At 38.6% G+C, this 23,354-nt stretch overlaps 1 long non-coding RNA gene across 4 annotated transcripts in view; it reads left to right on the forward strand.

The window, feature by feature from the left end:
• The first annotated feature begins 522 nt into the window (after window positions 1-522).
• The window catches only part of LOC106613731 (uncharacterized), a 51,815-nt gene continuing 28,983 nt past the window's right edge, over window positions 523-23,354 (forward strand). Inside the window, exons 1-3 of one of the 4 annotated variants that reach the window (XR_014378995.1) lie at window positions 528-578; window positions 9,511-9,553; window positions 21,796-21,893. This is a non-coding gene — a long non-coding RNA (uncharacterized LOC106613731). Of the gene's footprint in view, window positions 579-6,385; window positions 8,125-9,510; window positions 9,554-21,795; window positions 21,894-23,354 lie in introns of those variants that run through there. The other 3 variants (XR_001330548.3, XR_001330547.3, XR_014378996.1) reach the window with 3 other exon arrangements.

A 23,354-nucleotide genomic window follows, 5' to 3' on the forward strand; every position in this document is an offset into this window, starting at 1 on the left:
CTAACACTTATCTACTCTATATGTTCGCAACATGCTATCAGAATGTAGGCCTCCCTCTGAATTAAAATGTTCACTGATCATTAGAAAAAGAAATTGAGCAAAATCTGTTAATTGTAATGTTTAGGCTATTTCATTCACTTTATGGTTTTAAATCTGGCTATTGATTACATCTTCATATTCTGGCTATTGATTTCATCTTCATATTCCACAAACGGGGTAGGTAATTATAGCAAAATGGCTGGCTCTAACAAAATGCCTAAATGGTAAAGAAACATTTTGAGGACTGCCTCCCCCAACGAATTTTGGACATAGGCTATGTTCCTATACACATACGTGTTTTGAATGATAATTGTCTGCACAAGTCTCTGCGCTTGAACTTGACCGTCGGAATTGCATGGGAAAGGAGAGGCGAATTTGGCCCTTGCTCCCTTCCTTTATGCTGCGCAAGTTGTTCTCATTAGCATAAAATTCAGCCCGCTTGTAATTAAAGAGGGGAGGCAGAGGGAACCCAGTCTTTTTTCTCATGGCAGGGAACGAATAAGCATCTCCCTCTCTGCAGGAACTCTCCAGGACACACTGTAAGTTTATCAACTGTGTTCTTCTTCTTACGGATATAGGCCTCGACGCAGACTACTTTACATCCTTCATTTTACAGACATTTTTGTTCTATTATTCATTATGCATCGACTACCATCTGTGGATTATTGCTTATCATTTCAGAGTAAACATTTTGCAATATAACAATGTACGCTAAATTAATTACCTTCAATGGGTATAATGTTGAGTCTTGCGTAATGCTACTAGCTAGATAATGTAATTATTCTGAATGCACATTTCCTTCACAGATTTTATGTTATGCATATATAATGAATTCCATATTTTATATGTATCATTGCTGTGGGAAGACAAACGTAGAGGTTATACCTTACCTATCAAGTTAAGATTATTAGCCTATTCCCATTTGTCATCATTCACAGGGAATTCTTGTGAAATGGTAGGCCAACTCAAGTTCAGAGCTGCGCAAGTTGAGGCTGTTTATTACATTACACTTATTTATTGATGTGTCATTGATATATTCACATTGACATATGCCATGTATTTTCATCTCATGATTTATTGTTTCTGATGTCAGAATTGTGTAGACAGAATCCAGAATTTGCCCAAAGTGAATGTGCTTGCTCCCGTATCAAACTGGCCTCTAAATCTCCCTCCGTTGATCATATTGATGATATATTTATTGATGATACAGGTGGGCGTTATCCCGCTGAGAGCCTCTGCGTTAAGTCAATTAGAAGTCTGCTGATAGTATACTGTACATCGCAGGTCATAAGGCATGGCATCGGTGCAATAACTGCTCCGCTGGCTCACTTGTGTTGCTGGCATAATGAGTGTTGATGTTAGATTTGGCTCAGGTTCTCCTTACTTAACGGTTTAGGTGGAGGGTGGTAGTAGCTGCGTCGGGGTAGAGAAGGGTGAATGGTAAAGGTTACTAGGCCTAGACCCTGGCAGTAGTAGTCATGGGTGCTATCTACGCAGGTATTTTTTTCTGGTTTATAGGACATTGCATAACAATGATTTTGGTATAAATCAAACTTAGCTACATCTCATATATGTATGTATCTTAAGTGGGTTGAAGAGGCACGTGCTGTTCCCTCTGCATGCCATGCTCTGTAGATTGTTTGGCTGATGTTACACTCTTGAACTCTGGCATTTCTCTGGGAATACCTTCAAAATGTCTCCTCCCTGAATAGCATGCAGGGATATTTTCAGTTGATAATGGCTGATTCTATAGGTCATGCATTTGTGAGCATAGCAATGAGGCGGTTTCCTAGACTCATTTCACCCAGCAGTTCATCTTTTCATAATATTCTGAAGCTAATTTAGATTTTAAACTGAGCCCTGTCATCAAAATAGCTCTTTATAGGCTATAGGCAGTTAGTACTAATTGGTGTAGGGTTAGCGGGCTAGGATGGGATCCTCCCACCCGGGAACCCACCCGGGATCCCACCCTCAAATATTTGGTCTCTCTTTGACTTGATGCATGACCCATGAGACTCCTTAATGCCCTTATGTGAGGTCAAGCCCTTTGAAGTATGGCTATTGTAATTCTCAAAAGTGGGACCCTTGATTTGGTCACTTGTAAACCATTGAACCTGACTCTAGTGATTCAGTGGCGTTATGCGGTTATATCTGGTAGTAGACATTTAAAAAAATATGATTTATGGATTATGTTACATGCATAATATTCTGTGTCTATAATTAAGTAATTATGTGTTTAATGATTCTGGATTGATTTGAAAATCTGTCTATCATTGACTGATCAGCTCACCTCCGAGATGGGATTGATAGACACAAATGTATGGGACTAATTAAAATGGGATGTTTGTCTTTTTACAACTCACTGGGTTAGGTTGGGCGATATTGCATTGATTCTACTATTATGCATTCAATTATAACATTTACATATAGCAGTTCACATGCTGAAATTATAAGATCATTAAAACATGCATATATGATGGAAGGAAATGAATATGATTATAGTCATTTATAGTCTAATACTGCAGTGTGGCAGTTAAATGGTGTTTTGTCGTTCTCTTTCTCCTCATCAGAGGGAGACAAGATAAAATCATTGTTTATTAAATGTAACTCCAAGTAGCCCTTTCCTGCAGTCAAATTACCTAGTGGCCTCATGGGTGGAATGTTATTCATATTTTTCATAATTTCATAATTATGAACCTTCTTTTTTTTTTAAACAGAAAATCTATTGTTTCTATGTCAAACGGTTTTGTCATATTTCAGTCTTCTGTGATGTATATAAAGTTTAATATTGAGATCCAAACTCAAATGTAATACATTTCAACTCTATATCTGACATGGTACAGGTGTCTTCTTTCTTTAAGCCCATAACCATGTGTGTGAGGTGTATACTTTAGTTTCAAAGTAGATTTGTTTAAGACTACCGAGAAACACTCTGTGTGACCCTGATTTAGCCCACTGCAGTAATTAATTAAAGGACTCTGTCATAATAATATGCTGAAATACACATAGTGTACATTTGGGATATTTATAGCAAACCATATACAGACCATTCATCTGCAGTCGGTTAAGGTACACCAGAGGAATTCCACCAATATCATCATCCAACAGAAATACAGTTACTCCAAAGGAATTGTTGCAGTTACAGATATATTACACATATATGAGTTTAATACTCTATAATAAGTCATATATTTCAAAACTCCAAACTGTCATGTAATGGTTATTGAATCACGGGGGTGGTAGGATAAGGTGGCAATAGCCCGATACTGTAAGAAGATGCCATTAGAGTGGTCCAATGAATGTCCTTTCAACACGTGATAACCAAGATGTTTTGACTTTGTTTACATAGACAACATATTACTCTTTCAAAAGCGTAGAGATGTATAGTGCATAAAGACACTGCAACTAGCACAATCACATTCTCCCTGAGGCACAAATACATTATATACACACTGCAATATGTTACATTGTCCAATCAGGCATTAGGGCTTTTTATTACTATATTTCTCTAAATGATCTTAGTGAATATTGCTCCTCTGTCCAATCAATCCTAAGAATTGTATGCTCATAAGCAAGATTCCTTGGAGTCTAGCCCTGAAGGAACTTTTGCTGTGAGATTATATGTCCCATTGATAGATTATTGATAGATTATTGATAGTTCAGATAATTATAAATATCTTATATTAGATTGATCATATACTCCTGTATGTTTCACTTAATTGGAAAAGCGGTAACTTGAGAGTGTTCTTTGATAAATAGAAGCGCAATTACTGGATAAGGTGTTCCACACAGATCACATTTAAAACGGAGTCTCACTCTAAATGCACCTTTCATTTGAATGGCAATAGTGAACCTCTTTTTCTGTAGTTGGGCAGCACGTGTCATATGTATGTGGCTCTCATAGGTTTTACCACACCCTTTTTCAGCGAAAAGTAATATTGCTCTGCTCTTATGCCCAGTTTGAAACATGAAAAATTATGAAAATGACTTTTCAATAGAGGAATGTAACAATAACGCTTTATAAGCATAGTAATAATAAACCCCTTAGATTTTAAATCTATGTTAGCATGAAATTGATGAAATTGTTCAAAGAATTGTTCACTATGTTAAATAAAAGTCAATGCAGAATCATATAGTTAATGTAAGGTTACCACAATTTCCAATTTCCAAGATTGACATTGAATGATCGGTTGTTAGCTTTGTTTGATTTACTTTCGGTAAATACATAGATCTCGTCACCAACTATCTTGATAGAATTTGATTGTGGTCGCTTCCAGTAGGCTACAGGTTTTTCAGGCGTTGTGATCTTCTAGCTGTATATGTTTTTATGGGGATTTTTCAACAACACAGCATGACTCCAGTTTTATTTTCTTTATATTTAAAACACCGAGGATAATCAAATTACGTTTTAATTGTTGTCTGAGTTATTAACATCATGTCACCTGGAGTCTTCTTCCAGCATACTTTTTAAACTTTTCATTTATGATTATTCTTGTATCTATTTTATGTCATCCACATTATTATTTAAGAAAACGTTTAATTGAATGCAATTAAAGAAATTACCAAATGTGATTGGGTCTATATCTCATAAAAATACGCAAAGTGATGTGTCTCGTCTGTATATAGACGGCTACAAACATACTACTAATTGCTACGACTAATAATGATACTTTCCTTAGAATGTAATGAAAGTGTGACCAATAGCTATTTCATTTTGTATAATAGGTTATTCATAAATGTTAATCAGATTTCGTGCATTCCATGGACAAGTACTTTCGTCCGATGGGCGTCGCTGTTTCTGCAGTTGCTTCAGTCCTTGCTTGAATCCTTTCTCTTGGGGTGGTTTAGGATTTAAACAAAATTGCCAGTTTCGAGACAGCCTACTCAGATACATGCTGCAATTCACGAGTCTCAACAACGGTCATGTAGGCTTATTTTATAGGCTTGTATTCACACTCATTTATCAATGTCTAGTAGTCAATAGGAGCTATTAAAGCCAAAAATCTGCCTTTGCGAGGCATAGATAGGCTTGTAACTGATTTTACAGTGAGATAAATTAAGTCTGCCACCACGCGATGCCATGAAATAGGTGAAATGCTGCATTTTCAGTTTGAATAAATGAACAGTTCATATCAGGTTTACACTAAATATTACACCTATAATTCAATAAAAATAAGTTGTTAAAATTATAATAGTGATAATAGACCCTAATATGTTTGATATGTAGGCTATTTAGGTTATTTCAAGCGTTGCGATTGTGTGAAGTGTAGGCTGTCTGGTATTCGTGACCAACAAAAAAACGAGTTATTCAATATCCTTCATGGATAAACTACAGATTACATTAATGAGTTCCATTTGCCTCCAAGTTATAGCTTGCTGATAATTAGCTAAATTAATCTGTGGATTTACGTCTGTTAATAAAAGTAGCCTACATTCTTTGTCCAATTGGTTCCTTGTATATACAGAGAATAAAGCACCGTTACAAAATGTCGAGGCCCAAGTTAGGGGCCAGCTCATTCAAACGAGTTCTGCTGCCCTTGACGTTGATCGTTAAAGATTATGGTTGTTATCAAAATCAAATTGTTTCTCAAAGGGACGTTGAGTTGCAGCAAAGATTTAAGTTTTTAATTCAGATTTAATCGAAAGATGTAAGCTATGACATTATTATTATTATTATTATACTTTTACCACTTTTCTTTGCGTCGTTAAAACTATATCTGGTCAGATGAGCTGTGAAAAAGACTGTAAAGACAGTCAATCAAACGAAACGCTTAGATATGTATTTTAATATTATGTAAATAAATTCATGCTAAACATAGGCAATGCTAAACTACTCTCGTGCAGGTGTCTATAGGCCTATTCAGTAATTCATTTCACCAGAAGTTTTTTTTGTCTGATGCCTTCAAAACTTGCAAAGGTTGTAATTTGTTATTACCATGGCCTAATTGATCAATGTGATGCCTATTATATTCAGATATTCAACAGAGATAAATTAAGAGACATTTCAGATCCACAATAGGATGTAGTCTTCTTACGTCAATTTAAATCATGATCAATGCCATGATCAAATATGAGGAGAACCCAATCAAATATGTAGAGGAAAGCTGCTCAACTTGTTGCTTGTTGGAGTTCTGAACAAAAACATCTGAGCAGCAATACAAATGCTATGGTATTACACACACACACACACACACACACACACACACACACACACACACACACACACACACACACACACACACACACACACACACACACACACACACACACACACACACACACACACACATATACATACATTATACACAAACCTTGCATGTTGAAGAAACTGAACTAATAACATGCTACATGTGTATAAGCCTATCATAGTTTGTAGTGTAAATAAATGTAGGGGCACATTAAGTGAAACAGACATCTCGCTCTCAAAATGTTTTACGTTTACAGTTTAGCAGACGCTCTGATCCTGAGGGACTTACAGTAGTGAGTTACATATATCTTCATGTGTTTTCGTACTGGTCCCCCGTGGGAATCGAACCCACAACCTTGGCGTTGCAAGTGCCATGCTCTACCAACTAAGAGACATTGTTATTTGCCAAAATATCAACCATAGCTATATGCACAAAACGTTGTTTTTGCTAATAACCTACTGAAACCTTTCACGATACCATTGAATCGTCTAAGGAGGTTAACGATCCCGGTTCCTGACGTAAGCACGTATTCGCTCACGTAGTAAAATACGAGGCGCTTGGACTAGTACGTATCTTTCAACTCAACGCGGAATCCACCTGCAATCAGGCTATCCGTCTTGTTTTCGAATGAAGTACCTGCTCATTTGTTACAAGCGTTAACTCTGTGGTCGCATGAGAAAACACTCTTCAACAGCACACGGTTGTGCGCGGTCTGAGGATGGAGACGTAGCCACCGAGACCCACGTAAGGCAACGTGACCCAGAACCCATACAGAACCCAGAGGAAATCATCCTTTCTCCTAGTGGTCCTCGACAAGAGGAGGCTGCAGTCAGTGCTTCGCTCATTTGCTCGGCTGAAACGGTGTCTTATCCACCTCTAATAATTGCGCTCGCATGTTCCTTGTTATTTCTGAACGGGACTAAAGGCTTGGTGCGTATTCACTCTCTCGCGTTTGGACTCAGTGACTAGGCAAGCAGTGTTACTTCAAGCAACAAGGCGCAGCACGGGGACCCGTGGTTGCAGTGACGGGTCCCTCTCCGCTGATGCGATGGTGCCGAAATGTAGGCCAGCAATTTTTAGAACTGTTCCATCCCGCCTTTCTGCGAGTCGACTTAAAATAACGTGGAGTTGGATGATGGAGTTGTAATTGTAGCCTATGTTAAGTGGAAAAAAAGGAAATATTTGAAGGGTAAAAGTTAAGATTCACTTTGAGATGTAGCTGGCTGGCGTTTGTGGTGTATTGCGTCTTGGCGAGTGATGGGAAAAGGCTTTCAAGCATTCTATTTCTCTGCTCATGGATCTAAGTCGTGTTGGATCCGTTCTATAGATCTCTCTACTTCTGCCTCCACACTAGCCTACATCTATCTCTGTCTCTTGCCTAGCGAATGATTCAGAAAAAAGATTATGGGCGTAACTAAAAAGGGTAAAGGAGAATTCACCCAGATTTGGAACAATAGACATCAATTCACAATGGACAATGAATAGAGGAGCAGAACTGTTTGGGGTTCTGGACACGTCCACGCCAGGCGGGCTCGTGACGAGGCCAACGACATGTGGTGCGGGACTGACTGGCAGTCTGGACACTTGCACAAATTAGAGAGTCGTTTGGCCAGTTTTCTTGTCTCAGGCCACTCAAGCAAAAGTAGACTAATGCCAGTGTTTGTAGTAAACTGCTCCAGATTGGATTGACTCATTACATACCTTTGCTCTCTTTCAACGTGTATCTATGCCAGATAGCTCCGGGTTTATTTCTCGGGCTCAGTTTAAACTCGTATAGCTGTAGCAAACTCTACACTGCTGCTGCAGAGCTCGAGTTTTTCTATCATCAAAAATTCTATAGCCTAACTGAAATTCAATGTGGACATCAGTAACGCCTATTTTATTGGATTTACGGTATGTAAGTATGCATGAGATTTATTATAGCAACGGGTGTCAATTCTACTTGAGTTGGTTATAAGATCCAAAAAATGTCAACTTTGCTGGTACTTTGGAAATGCTTAGGTAGGCCTACTGCTTTTTTATTATTTTATTTTTTTACTTGTTACAAAAGTAGTCTATAATAATAATATTTGTCCTAATAGCGGAATAACAGCATTATAATCCACTTGCATTTATTGTACGTTTTTTATTATTTATTGAAGTGGTTTGAAATTATATAGCCTACACATTTTTACTTCCATTGAAAGGTAAGAAAACATTAGCAGTATGTCGGCGTTAATATGTCATGTCTTAACGGAATCGTCCATTGTGCAGTCCGCGGAGTAATGATAGGGCGAACCGAGTGGCCCCGGCGCAGGCGTTTAAAGCAAACAGTTGTGCGATTGTTAGGAGAGCCTGGGAAAATGTTCTGGGGTCTGGGAGGTGGAGTGTCTTGACGCCAGACCCTCTTGTTAAGAAGACTTCTGTGCGCCCAGACACCATTGTCATGCTAATGAGCGCCAGCACGTTGTTGAACTTGATGTTGACTTTCTTTGGGGCTACATTTTTCTCGGTCACTTGTTTGTGGGAAAATCTTCTCTGGAGCTACAGTGTGAAATTAATTAATCAGCCTTTGCAGCGGACAACAATAGAGCCCAGAGAATCTTGGCAACACACAAAATACTTGTATTATTTTAGATAAACTTTATTTTTCCAAGCTTCAAGAGAGCCGAGAAAATACTATCTATAGATATTCTCGGTTTATATTTTTTTAGGACATTGTGACCAGTTGAAATAGAGTTCAGCTTACATTTTTTGTCATGTGATGGTAGGCCTATATTATTTCTCTTAGTCTAGGTGCCTGGACTTGATTTATTTCTGAACTTTATTGGTGGATCAAAAAGCTTAATTGCGTTATAAATGGGCAAAGCTTTTGCAATTGAGTGGTAGCAGGTGTGCGTGTGTGTGTACTCTCTCCTGTCCCCTCTCTCTCCCTTCACCCACTGGGTAAAGGGATGCATGTTACTATCATTTTCATATTCAAAACGCGAAAATATTTATAAGTGGACAAAGCATGTTCAATGCTGCCAGTTTTCCATCACAAAATAGTTGTGCTCTTGTCGTTTAAAATCAGCTGCTGAAATAGGCCTACCTATATGTCATCTTCGGTGCATTTTGGACTGTGCACCATCTGAATAGATTTTGTTCTGATATTAACAATGTTTTCTTGCATAATTACACCTGTTTATGTGTAACATCAACTTTTATATATATATATATATATATATGGGGTTCTGGACAAGTCCATATATATATAGTCCATATATATATAGTTGACATTGTATTTTATGCATATATTCAACAGGCAACAGGTGCTGAAATCTGAGAAAGACTTTCATACAAGCAAGGTAAATTATTTCTATGCAATTTTTTTTGCGGTAAATGTGTCAGTTTAAACTAGTAGGCTAACATAGCTTTAGCTGTGCTCTTTAGGGTTCATTCATTTCAGAAGAATAGAAGAAACATAAGTAATGTTGGATTTTCTGCACCTATGGTAAATGGTAATATTGGCATTAGCCATAGCTATACCACTTATGTTATTTTAACGATGTGGGGTGAAAGTTAAAGGGTGTGAATAATGTTAAATAAATTGTTATTTCATTCTCAATATAGGCTACCATATGGCATAAAGTCAGTTGTAGGCCATGCTTTTTGGTAGCCTATTCAGTTCATGTTAGGCTACAAATCCTTGTGAAGCTATGCGAGTATTGGTATATACATATTTGCAAAGTCCAATCTATCTCTAGACCTATGGTATCATTGTATAAATGACAACGATGTATGGGGTGGATTTATACGATAGTGAACTATTCGTACTTTCAAGTCAAAGCAGCTATCAGCAACAGCAGCCTACAAGTAACAGAGGCTGATTCGTTTGAGGGCCTATAGACGCGTTCATTCTAACGGCTGATTTTATAGTTTCTATAGCTAGCCCATCAAAGCCATATTATTATTTTATAATTACATTTTAATTATTGTTAGGAGGAGCCGGTTATTCGATGATAGAAAGAAATCGGAAGTGGGCTACTTTGCCATGACCAATGAGCAATATGAATAGTACACAATATTATAACTATTTACATTGTACATTTATAGATGTTATCATAACATCATTGATTTAACAATATGGTGTAGAATACTATTAATCCTTGTAAAACGTATGCAACCTTTATCAACTTAGCTTAGGTTACTTCTATTATTTAGGCCTACTATGTGGAGATGACATACACATTAGTCAAATAATAGTTAAAAGGTAAGGCACTGCTGAAAATATTTTCCTCTATAAATGTTTAGTCTACCAGAACCCTGCGTCCAGCCATGCAGTATAGGCTATGCCATGTGGACAGTGCACCTATCATGGAAGCCTATAAAACAGGACGTGACGCAGGAAGGGGGCGTGCCTGGTCCTTTGATGGTCCATAATGAATTCACCTAAGGCTGAATTATGAGGTGGTTTTGCACCAAGGAAAGAGGAGGGCCTGGAATTACTCAAAAACACTACTTAAAAAAAATACTGTTAACTGTACCCAGACAGGCCTACAGACCGTCACCTGTACAAAATTAGGAAGGTAAGACAAAAACAAAGATGAAATATGAATCTATTGTCATAATGCTAATTTATACTATATCTGACATTTACAGGTGCAAAAGTTGCTTTATACAGGTTTAGAATGCCTAAATCAGGCCCCATGCATAAATGACCGTCTCAAAACATTTCAAGAAAACAAATTTGACAATTTCTCAGATATGGTCTACCGAATCCCGGAGCCGACTTGGTGAAAAATCTTCCGATGTGCCCTTGAGCAAGGCACTTAACCCTATTTACTCTTCGTCTGCTAAATGATGTAAATGTAGTCTCCCATTGGCCATAAGTTCACCTATAATGTCAGGTATTGAGGTTTACATGTTACTCAAATTAAATATAATTGTTGTTGTAGAAAAGTAATTTATAGGCCTGTCGTCACTGCTGAACATGCTTCGATCTACTTGCTTATGTCTTCAACAAAATCAAAGTCTTCAACGATCTCATCTATAGCTGGGTTGCCTTGTTTCTTTGGTTAATATTGTAAATATATTGATTGTAGTCCCAGAACAGCAACACATCTATCCCTACACAAATCCAATTTAACCAGACTATGCTAAATAATCATAGGCCGAGAGCGCGAGCTCTCATTGGCTAGCTCAGCACCTGTCAATCCTTTTAATCTGGGCCGTGGTAGATTAATAGAATAAATAGATGGCGTGAATATTCGCTTTGTATGAGGAGACGCGGTAAAGTCTAGGGCGGGCTGTGCCCAGCTCCTGTTAACGGGGAATTGGTCTTCTGATACATTAGTGATAAGGGTTTATTGGCTACTGTAGCCCATAGTGACCATGTACAAAATACAATATTTTTTCTGTTTGACAGAAATCTCAGTACCAATTTCTACTGTAAGTTATTAACCTTGTGTGTGGTGTTTTTTTATAGGTAATAATGCAGTAACATCAGTTCATTTCACACCATGCATTACACGTAAAGGTCTTTTATATATTTATTGATGTTTTTGTGAATATTTAAATGATTAAATGTTATCATGAAGTTATCCATAGTAACCTAGATTGCTAACTGTTTCCGATGGCTATCAAAAAACATCAGGGCCCATTATGACGACTGGAGAAATATGCTATATTTTGACCTATTAGGAAATATTTAGGCTAATAACACATCCTTGTGAAAAATCCAAGAATTGTACCCTAAATCATGTTAAAGGCTATTACTTGAAATGCCTATATGATACGTTGACTCTAATGATCTTTCATCCTTCCAATTATGAAACGAAGATAAATGATAAAGTATGGATTGATGACAGTGGTTATATCCCTTGAAAGAAAACATTGTTATAACTTTGTCATAGACTAGTTTGGTCTGTTTCTGTAAAAATCAACTAGCCTAATAAGTTTATATTATAATCATAATCATAATATTGGCAAACCAAGTCATGTCTTCCATTGTTGGTGCCCCTATAATATTGAAATGATAGCTTTCTGAAAACAGTTCATTTGACGTTAGCACAAAGTAGCTTCAAGGCCTATATATTCATAACAGCATATGAATCATTCTCACCCTTGTATAAAATATAATTAAAGTTTGGGTGTTATTGATGGAGTAGCCAAGAAGGCTACATTATAGATCATATACCTTTTCGAATGCGTGAAAAACGAATCGAATTTTGGTTTCTGTAAGAGTAATGCATAAAGCTTTGTAACGAACTCTACGTGATGAAATTTCACACAACATTCACATTGTCATACTGTACTGTAGTTTTAGGCTATACATAACTAGGTCTGTGTTTTCATTACGGTCATGCATAAGACGGTTTCGAGGTTTGAAATTCAAGTTAATGTGTAGGCCTAATATCAATAGTGGGAATTTGGCCTATAGGCTGAGGGGTCGCCTCAAAATATGAAAACCGATTGATACTTATTAAATACGCGCAATTATTCACCTGAATGAAACGTGGTTATAGGCCTACAGTAGAGTCAGACATGTCCCATGTATGAGAGACTCGTTATAATTCTTTGGAATTTTGATTCAGTGAAATGGTTCATTCCATTGTCTGGCCTCGGTTTTACATTTCGCATATGGGAGATTCCATTTTCTCATGAAGAATAGGGGATGTCTCAGCAGAATCAAACATCGTCCATTGGTTGCCTGTGGCCTGCTGTTTTAGTATTGCACTTTCACGTCATTGATACACCAATATTTATTTCAGAACTTTAAGGTGTGTGTGTGTGTGTGTGTGTGTGTGTGTGTGTGTGTGTGTGTGTGTGTGTGTGTGTGTGTGTGTGTGTGTGTGTGTGTGTGTGTGTGTGTGTGTGTGTGTGTGTGTGTGTGTGAAGACTGTCATTTGTGTGTTGTAGATATAAACATGTAGTTATGTATACGCTCAGTTAGGCCTATTATGAAATTATCCCTCACAAACGAAATTCCACACTTCTCAAAATGTATCCAGGTCCAATTGGTTATGTTTATTCTTAACCATGTCCTTAAATTCATGAGTTGAGGAATTCAGATAAAAACACAATTTCATATAACTAGCCTACCATTTTGACTGCAATGATAGGAGTGATAGTATGAATACAGCAATTTCTTTTCACTGATTTAAGAGCAAATTGTGTTTGAGGATTTATATAAAGCACATTATCATTAGGCTAAAAGAGCAGTAAATGGACTAGTGATTAGGTTATTATTCAAAAAGACAATTTATGTTCATTTGGCACCAAATACTCCAAAGTTGGTAAAATTACGTTTCACATGATCAAATAATGATGATGAATGATTATGAAACGATTAATCTTTCCAATCTTTATTAGACTTATTAATCCGTTGTTTTATCTGGCCTATGTCTTCAACTCTGTAAGATGATGCAATACAATGCAAATGACATGCTTTCTGGTGAGCATAGCCTAACTCCAGCGACATATATATATATATATATATATATATGTATGCTACTGATTTCGTATTCATATTCAACAAGAATGGGTGTGGCAAAGAAGTATGGTGACATCCATAGTGGAAAGTGTCGTATAGGCCTACAATGATATTGAATGGTAACTCGTTGTCAATGGCTTTTCGTGATAATCTGAGTTTTGAGTGACTGGCCTGTTCCTACCTCGAATAATCAGATGAAAGTAAGATTGCGTGTTGACCTCGATCAGATAGGCCTAAGTATTCTCTCCCTGCATTATACAATAATGGCATTGGCGTTTTATATGACAAAATGAGCTACATACTGGCCTCGTTTATAAGATTAATATTTTTTGTTGTTGTTGAGGGGAAATCATTTTTGTGCATTATGATATCCAATGTTCTTTTGATAGTGGAATGGATTTTAAGCCGGCTTTATTCAGTGAGCTGCAATACATCAAAAGAGAGAGTCGTTCTTTTTTCACTGATGTCTATGCATTGTGAACCAGAGAGGGAAGCTCTGGTTTTATGCTATTTTGGAATCTGAGGCTATTGCAGAGCGCTTGGTCACGGCGGTGTCCACCACAGTGTCCCAGGGTTGCTCAACCATGTGTGTCAATAAGCATACCTAATGCTGGTGACATCACATTTCTATTGGCCGTGTGACCCCCGTGGCCTGTGAGAGTTTCTCCCTGCCCCAGCCAAGCTCCCGGTGTCTCCGACCATGACAGTTGCGTCTCTTTCTCCTCTCCTCGTTTTGTGCTATCTCTTGAACTGTGGTAAATTTCTCGATAACGTGTTATGACCGGTGTACTTCCATACTTCCCGGAGACGGTGTGCGTAAAAGCTTTGTTTGATGAATGTACCGGCAATGTATGGGACATCTTTTGAGCTTTTGTGGATCCGTGGCTCTCACTCTACTGACAGAATGGCTTCTATCAGGAGTTGAATGGGAATTCAGAACTTGCTTGTTTGCCTATGTGAGCCATCATGGAATGTTTATGCAGGCCCATAGCCTTTACTGTGCCATTTGATTACTAAAGATGAATCCCTAGAACAGAGGGCTGTATCATTATTTGAACGTGAGTATTACATTTTTTTAAATAATGTATATGCCTTGTTTATTAGTCTATATTGTTGTGGTGTCAGAAGTGGCCTTGTGTTCTTAAACGAATCATCAGCAAGACAGTGTTGGAAATTAAGAACAGTCTGTACAGTATAAAGACTCATGGATGCTATGTATAGAAATCAATAGACTTTTGCTCTTTCATCATATAGAGCAAAGTATTTCTATTAGTTGGTGGATATTTTCACATATTATCAAGACGTTTCCATTTATTTATTTGAATTTGATTGAATCCTGGGCCAATGCCTGAATATAGACTATTATTCATGTCCTCTTTTCCATTTAATTCCATATCCATTCAAGATCAAATTGTCAACAGCGTGTGCTTTTAATGCAGTTCATTTAAAGGTGAACTGAAGCTACTCGCTGTCAAGTATGTTGTTGACATTTACTTGTAGTCGTTACAGCAAGCTGCAGCTCATGCTTTTATAGTTTATCATGTTAGACCCTTTTCTTTAGTCATTTACTCAACATTGAAACTAGTCTATGGGATGAACTGGTCGATTGGAGCTGGCATTTAAAACAGGACTGTGGTTGTTTGGGGTGCATTGTGATATTTAAGGGATAATGTAGAAGCCTTTCTGGCCTTACCTATCCATGACGTTTCTGTTGCAGACTTGGTACTGTTGATACATGGTCGGTGTTGATATGGCTTGGCATTTGTGAGTTCAAAGTGAAGCCTTTGTTGTGTGAAGGACTTGTAGGCGGGGCTATACTGTACTAAGCCTAGATGATTAAGAACAACCAATTGAACTTGGGATGGTCGTTTTGGGAGCATGTGCATGTAGGGAAGCATTGCTTTTTCTCTGATGACTGCTAGTTTACGCATGATGAGATTGTGTACACTGTCCACCACGCTCATTTCAGCCTATTCAAAGCATTTTAATATTACAGTCATAAATAATAAATTCGGGTATACATAAGCAAGCTCTTGAAACCGGGCCTTATAGCGTAGCCTATTACACACGCACGCGCGCATGCAAGTGTGTGTGTGTGTGTGTGTGTGTGTGTGTGTGTGTGTGTGTGTGTGTGTGTGTGTGTGTGTGTGTGTGTGTGTGTGCGAGCGACAGAACGCGTTTGATAGCGGGAGCTCGCGTCTGCATACAAGCGAATGTAATGGCTCCATGTGACCACAACAGAAGCACTGAAGCTGCATCAGGCACGCGGCGGTCCCTTTAAGAGACGTGGGTTAGTTTCTCTCTTTGGTTATCTAGCTGTATGAGTTTATGTGATATCATAAAGCTAGAGAACCGAATGTATAAACTAATTCTGCAGACTTCAGGAACCACCAATGGAGCGGAGCGAATCTGGACCGGGGGATGTCGGAGGAAGGCACCGAGCCCTGGAACTAAAAGCAGGCTGTGCCCGCTGAAAGCACCGGAAAACGCCACTGTTCCAGGGGGGGTAAAGATGTAATAAATGTTGCCTCAAATCGGATTAATAGCCTGGAATGGCATTCCCAGGAAATGTATGGGGAGACATTGGACAGAATCGCATAATCGTTTCTATCGGAGATTGACTCCATTCAAACACAGTGATGAGGGGTGGTCGCGACAGTGGTACCCGGAATCTATATATGCGAATACTGTTGCCTAATGATGATTAATTGAAGTGATTTTGCATGATGTGTATTTCATTAATTATGTAATTGGGGTTCGGTGAATGACCCGGGGGTGAGAAGAAACGGTAAAAGAGAACAGTTTCAACCGATTGGTCCTGTCTAGTGAGTCACGTGCCCTGCTGAGCAGTAGACTATAACAATCGGAATATAACAATCGGACCTAATGCACATATGGCTGGCCTGTAGCTACAGTATGTTGGCAAGCAGCTGTGCCTCTCAGATCAGAGAGCAATCTGACTGCATGCCCTTTTTATTTTCTCTCTTAAAGTTGATGATAAGGGGCCACAGTGGAATGCCTAGACATATTAAAGAGTTGCTTTTAATTTCAACCCACAGGAATGAGGTCATTGAGGTAGTGTTGCTGCTGCATTGCTGTTGGATTAGGCTGGTTTGCATCTTGCCAAGCATTGTCATCACCAGCATTATTCTGTATAGTCTAATAACTGGTAGGCCTATGTTCATTTGGGCTAAAGGAACAATGTGAAGATGTTTGTACCATCATAACCTTGGCCTTGTGTATGATGCTCTCATTAGAAAAGGCTAGACCCTCAGAGGAGAAAACAAAATGTCAGTTTTCGGCGTGCCATGCTTCCAGAGATAACATCTAGCCCTCCATGTAGCCTACAGATGGGTACAGACAAGGAAACATGCGTTCTTCTACACACAATACACATTATGATGATGCTGACCCATAAGTAGGTCTACTAAAATCAAGATGCAGGGCGGTCCAATCCGAATGTTCTAGGAAGTGTGGTGAGAAAGAGCGGCACATAAACATGTGTTAATATGGCCGTATAAATGTGGAACTTCTCTGCTGACACCAGAGCAGAGTAAAAGGCAGTTGACAGGAGTGTTTGGGTGTCAGAGTTCTTAAAGTGCTTTTGTATTGCTTTTAAATCTTTTTAATACATTTTTATCTTATTAACACTTTGTTCTAGCTATTGTGTAGGTAGCTAACAAGAAAACACATTGGGTAACTCACTGTACTTTGAGTTGTGTGTGTTTTGCTTTGGCAATATACCATTTACAGGCTGGTTACTGTCACTGACAGCTGTTAATCTGATTAAGGATGGCCATAACAGTGAGACCTGCATGGCAGTAAATACACAGAGGAATGTGTATAATTGACAGGTAGGCTGTCGGTGCTCTCCGGACTCCCAACGTTGACCGCTGAGTGAATCCGAGGTGATTGTGAGTGCCAGATAATGCCGCCAGGGCCAGGGTTGGCTGGCTGGTGAGAGATGACCCGATTGCAGGGCGTATTTATGTCAACCTGTTTTGGATGGACAAGTGTCCGTCATCAATCTCACTGATGCTCTATCCAGTCCGGTCCCATGCACTCCCTGGTCGCGAGATGGGATTTACAGTGGCCTGTTGAATTTTAAACAAGCTAGCTACCTTGGCTGCCGTTCATTCACTCCTAGTCGCCACGTACAGGGGTGGAGAGGAGAGGAAGGGAGACTGCACCACAGTAGAGGGTTATAGCTAGGCCTACCTGCCTGGCCCATCCTGTTGCAGTAAACCCAGGGCTTGGCCCAGTGGTTATAGCTGGGGAGTAACCTAGGATACCCCAGGCTCTTTTACAGGCCTTTGTTTATTAGGCTGTGGATTGTTCACTGAGGATGTAGGCCCAGATTTGAACTATATTTTCTACATGGAACGCTTCAAGTTTAACTCTGACATGTGGCTGTGTGATACAGGTTACTCTTGTGTTCACTATGTTTAACTCTAGGATACTGATTTATGGATTTTGCTGCTATGGTATGTTCGTTGTGCACTGTTTCAGGTATGAGCAAAGTCACGCAAAATATAGGCAATGTAAGCTCTGGTCTATTTTTTTAAATTGCAGGCTGATGGAACATCATGCCGATTTGGGGGGTTTAAATTCAGTTATTCTTTGTCCGTAATATTACATTTGAAAATAGGTCACTATTTACACATTACCAATGGTACTAAGATAAACCATCTATTCCAGTGTGTATACGTTTATGATAAATCATTCAGCGGCATACCTCTCTGGACGCAACCCAACTCATGTACGTTGAATCACCTCTACATTTAATACCATATTTACATCTTATCAGTTTAATACTGCTTCCTTCCTGGTTCCAGCCTAGACACCTTAGTAGTCTGTGATTTAAGGCCTAAACAACCCATACCCCACCACCCACAGACAAATCATAGTGAAATTCATGTAGTGCTGAGGCCTAATAAATGAGGGATCTAGGCAGGGCCCCTTTGAGATTGAAATGCAGTGTGTGGTGTGCCTGAGAGCATGGCTAGAAGTTTGCTGGGGGCTGCCATCAGGGCCCCCAGCAGATGGAGGCTTGTCTCTGTCTCGGCACCTGGCATAAGCAGCCTAGATGAAATCGAAATGAAAATACATTTGTACTCCCCCAAATCCATGCTGCGTTTGATTACACTGGAGAAACAAAAATATATGACAGTTGATGAGAGGGTTCCAGACTCATAGCTGGAGACCAATCAGAAAGGAGGGGGAAGATGGTTGTGTATACATGAGGTGTATTTCTAACCTCTGTTGTAGAAGGGAAATTTGGCCATTAGCCTACGTTTGGTATGCAGCCTTACAGGACACTGATAACACAATGCATTTGGTGTGTTCACGTCCAGTATCTTGCTGTGTGTTTACCTTTTTCAGATATGATGACTGTCTGAATGTATGCTCCATACATTGTATGCTCCGCCAGCTTTTTTTTTCTTATTGTTTGGCGTGTTTGAACAAGGTAGATATCATATTTACAGTGTGGGACAATTGTTTTAGGTTTACATTAGGATGTAAAGCCATGTCGCCATTTTGAAAAAACAGACCTATACAGTAGATACTATCAGTAGGCCTATAGTGTCATCATACATGATACTATACTGGACACTTTAGCTGGTGAGGGTGGGTGGGTGGTGGATGTTCAAGGGTTTGTGGATGTACCCATAGTGCTTCATTGTTTGCATAACAATGTCCGGATTATAGTTCTGTGTAGAAAATAAATCCTATATTGTTCTGGTTTATTCTCTCCCCATGGTATACAAAAAGGATCCAATGTGCATATTCAATATAGGAATGGTTGAATTGTTTTTAAACGCTACCTATTGTCTGTAATCACCAACTCCCTGATGAGCTGTCAGAGGATGAATATAAGCAAAAACTCGGTAAAATTGGCTAATAACTGAATTCCCTGAAATGAGTCCATTATATTTTGTTTATCCTCAAACCCTTGTACTGTAAGTTTACTCATAGGAAGTTATTTTTTTATATTCTTATTATTATTATACCCCTTTTTAATTGTCTGCACTGTTGATTGACATCAGCCTCAGGTTCACATTGGTGCCATCATGAATTTACAAAGTCGATGTTTATTTTTATTTTCACCTCAAGAAGCAAGCAAATGACCTATTACTTTTCTCTATGAACTTATGAATTCAGAGTTTGGTAGCGTAGCAACAGCCTCTGAACCATGCAACGAAATGGAAAAAATGAAAGGCTGATATGCGTGTCCTACTGGCATTGCTAAGGATGGTGCCACATTTTTTTGAAAGCTGGGTGCATTGTTATCTTTCAGCATTTTATGTTGGATTAACAAGAGGAACTAACAGTGTTTGTCTCTGTGCATAGTTTGTGTGCGGACCTTGTGTCCAATGGAAAGGTTGAAGATTACCGTTATTTTAATATCTATGACAGGGCCAACTTGAAAGCCTAGTGCCTCAACTCAAATGCAAATTGTCACGAGGCCCTTAAACCATGTTTCACACATTACATAGACCTGACACTACATTTTCTTTTACTGTATAAAATCGAAAAGGTTATTAGAATATGTTTACTAGTATGGAACAATTGATGTCACTTGGGCCAATTTTAGGCCTGGGTTAGCACGAAAACGTGTAGAACACCTGACCTGCTGTAGCATACAACAATATAAGACTACAACATGCATGTTTCTGATTAAACAAGAACCTTTAAATGTAAGCATCCATTTTAGTATGCCCATCGACATTGTATGTGTTGTATGTTGCACAGTGTGGGCGAGCGTGCTCCGGACATAATTAAACGCGTGACTGTGATGGAGGGTGAAGTAGCCTAAAGTTTGAAACACGAAGGTCAGTTTGACTTCAATTTTAAACCAGCATAATCTCCTCGTTGTGTTGCATCAGTTCTCAGAGTTGAATTTATCATGGCTAGTTTGAAGGGAATGCCTTTTCTATCGGCTATTGAGAAGTATCCTGGGATCCATTATGTGATAAAGAACACACTGAATATGCCTGTAATACCGTTTACATTTTATGTTACTTAGTGTTCAAAAGTTGTGGATTACGTTTTTAATTGCCCCAAATATTCTGTTGTTCTGAGAAAATAGTTTATAACTCACTCAAGCGAAAATCCAATATTTCAGCATTATTCTCATTGAATCTTTTTTTGTTTGTTATACTTTCAACGCTATTTCCATTTCTGTAGAAGATGTGGCATTTCTTGTTTCCTCCACTACAATATTGCGGTTGCCTACATTATGGTTCGATTGTAAATGCTTTAACTTGAAAAGTCGATGTGTATATAGGATGGTAGATATTTTTGCGACAGATCGCCTAAGTTATCATTGTTTCCATGAAATGTAGGACTACATCGAACGGATACTTTCGTTGTTACCTAACCATAGCACATGCATTTGGTTTCTTGATGTAGTCTACATTTTATTTTGTCTAATACTTCAGAGGCTGTAAGTGTAAAGGGTCCAACAAGTGAATAATTGTGTGTTGGTCTGTAGTGGAAGACAATCTTATATTTTCACATACATCTCAGTAGGCGACTTGTACTCTAAATGTTCAATATGTTTTATTATTTTGTTCTGAGAATAATGTATACATTATTATTATTATTATTAAATTAACAAATAATATATTACATTTGATAATAACCAGGCTGTATTATACCAACGCAGTGGAGATAATTACTGGTCCTGAAAGGAACAATTGAGGCTATATTGACATGGAAACATCTGTTATTAAACATGATTTATTCAAGATGTCTTGTATAGCTACTCATGGTGTCCATGTTCAACAGCTAGGTCATCTGATGACTGAAGGTTCAGTGTCATTAAGCTATGTATTGTTTTGTAGTGTGTTGTGTGTGTGTGTGTGTGTGTGTGTGTGTGTGTGTGTGTGTGTGTGTGTGTGTGTGTGTGTGTGTGTGTGTGTGGCATCAGAGACATTCTATTATATGTGTGTAATCCCAAAGGTCTCTCTACAGTACTGCTAAACAAGATACCCCTTATTCAGACACCCCAAGACCTGAAAATATGCCTGCTGTGGCATACAAAAAAAAAAACGACTGCAGAAATTTGACTACGATGCATCACCATCTCAACTGAATTTTCTGTGTTTGCAGATATACCATCTTCTCAAGCCAGAAAAACAAAAGAAACACAGAGAAATAATTTGAGTGAGAGAGATCAGTAGCTGTGTGGGCCTGGACAAGGAGAACAGGTGAGAGTCCTACTAGTAGCCACAATGCTATCTTAGCATTCAGAATGATTTGAGGTTTTTTTTGAGGGGGGGGGGGGGGGGGGGGGGGGGTGAACAGTTTATATTCTGATGAGGCCCTGTACTTTTCATTCATGTGGGAACATTTCACACTGTGCCAGAAAATGTGTCTTAGAAACAACAACAACAATCTTAGCAAATACTGTATGGACACATAAAAAAATTGTATGTAGGATTTGGAAAATGCCCAAATTGTAATGCCAGCAGAGTTGAAACACACCAGACCTTAGGCTTCTTAGTCCCAGTGAGGCAGAAGATGTTGAAGACTGTAGACCAACAGCTAACTCCGAACTTAAGTTCAACTGTTTAAGTTAGGCCAGAGTCTGAGGTCGATCTCTGCTCGGAAACTTCACAATAAAAGAGAAATCTTGATTTTTGTTTTCAGATTACAGATGAATTTAGTCTTGGATAACTTTTGTTTGGCCATCATCAATTTCCCATGATTTTAGTAATATTACCAATATTTACAGTGCCTTCAGAAAGTATTCACACCCCTTGAGTGGGATTAAAATTGATTTAATTGTAATTTCTTTTGTCAACGATCTACACAAAATACTGTGTAATGTCAAAGTGGAAGAAAAGTTATAATATTTGTAAAACATGAATGAAATATAAAACACTACCATATCTTGATTAGATAAGTATTCAACTCCCTGAGTTAGAATCACCTTTGGCAGTGTTTACAGCAGTGAGTCTCTCTTAAGAGCTTTCCACACCTGGGTTGTGCAACATTTGTCCATTGTTCTTTTCAAAATTCTTCAAGCTCTGTCAAATTGTTTGTTGATCATTGCTAGACAACCATTTTCAGGTCCTGCCATATATGTTCAAGCAGATTTAAGTCAAAACTGTAACTCGGCCACTCAGGAACATTCACTGTCTTCTTGGTAAGCAACTCCAGTGTAGATTTGACCTTGTGTTTTAGTTTATTGACCTGCTGAAAGGTGAAATCATCTCCTAGTATTACTTTAGTGACTTGTTACAAACAGGATGCATGTTTTGGAATATTTTTTATTCTGTACAGGCTTCTTTCTTTTCACTCTGTCAATAAGGTTAGTCTTGTGGAGTAACTACAATGTTGTTGATCCATCCTCAGTTTTCTCCTGTCACAGCCACTAAACTATAACTGTTTTAAAGTTACCATTGACCTCATGGTGAAATTCCTGACTGGTTTCCTTCCTCTCCGGCAACTGAGTCCGGAAGGACGCCTGTATCTCTGTAATGACTGGGTGTATTGATACACCATCCAAAGTGTCATTAATACCTTCACCATGCTCAAAGGGATAATGGATGTCTGTTTTTTTTTTACCCATCTACCAATAGGTGCCCTTCTTTGCGAGGCATTGGAAAACCTCCTTGGTCTTTGTGGTTGAATCAAGGTTGAAATTCTCTTCTCGACTGAGGGAC

The sequence above is a fragment of the Salmo salar genome, chromosome 10 (assembly GCF_965601325.2).
Source record: "Salmo salar chromosome 10, fSalSal1, whole genome shotgun sequence".
In the NCBI taxonomy this organism is placed as follows: domain Eukaryota; kingdom Metazoa; phylum Chordata; class Actinopteri; order Salmoniformes; family Salmonidae; genus Salmo; species Salmo salar.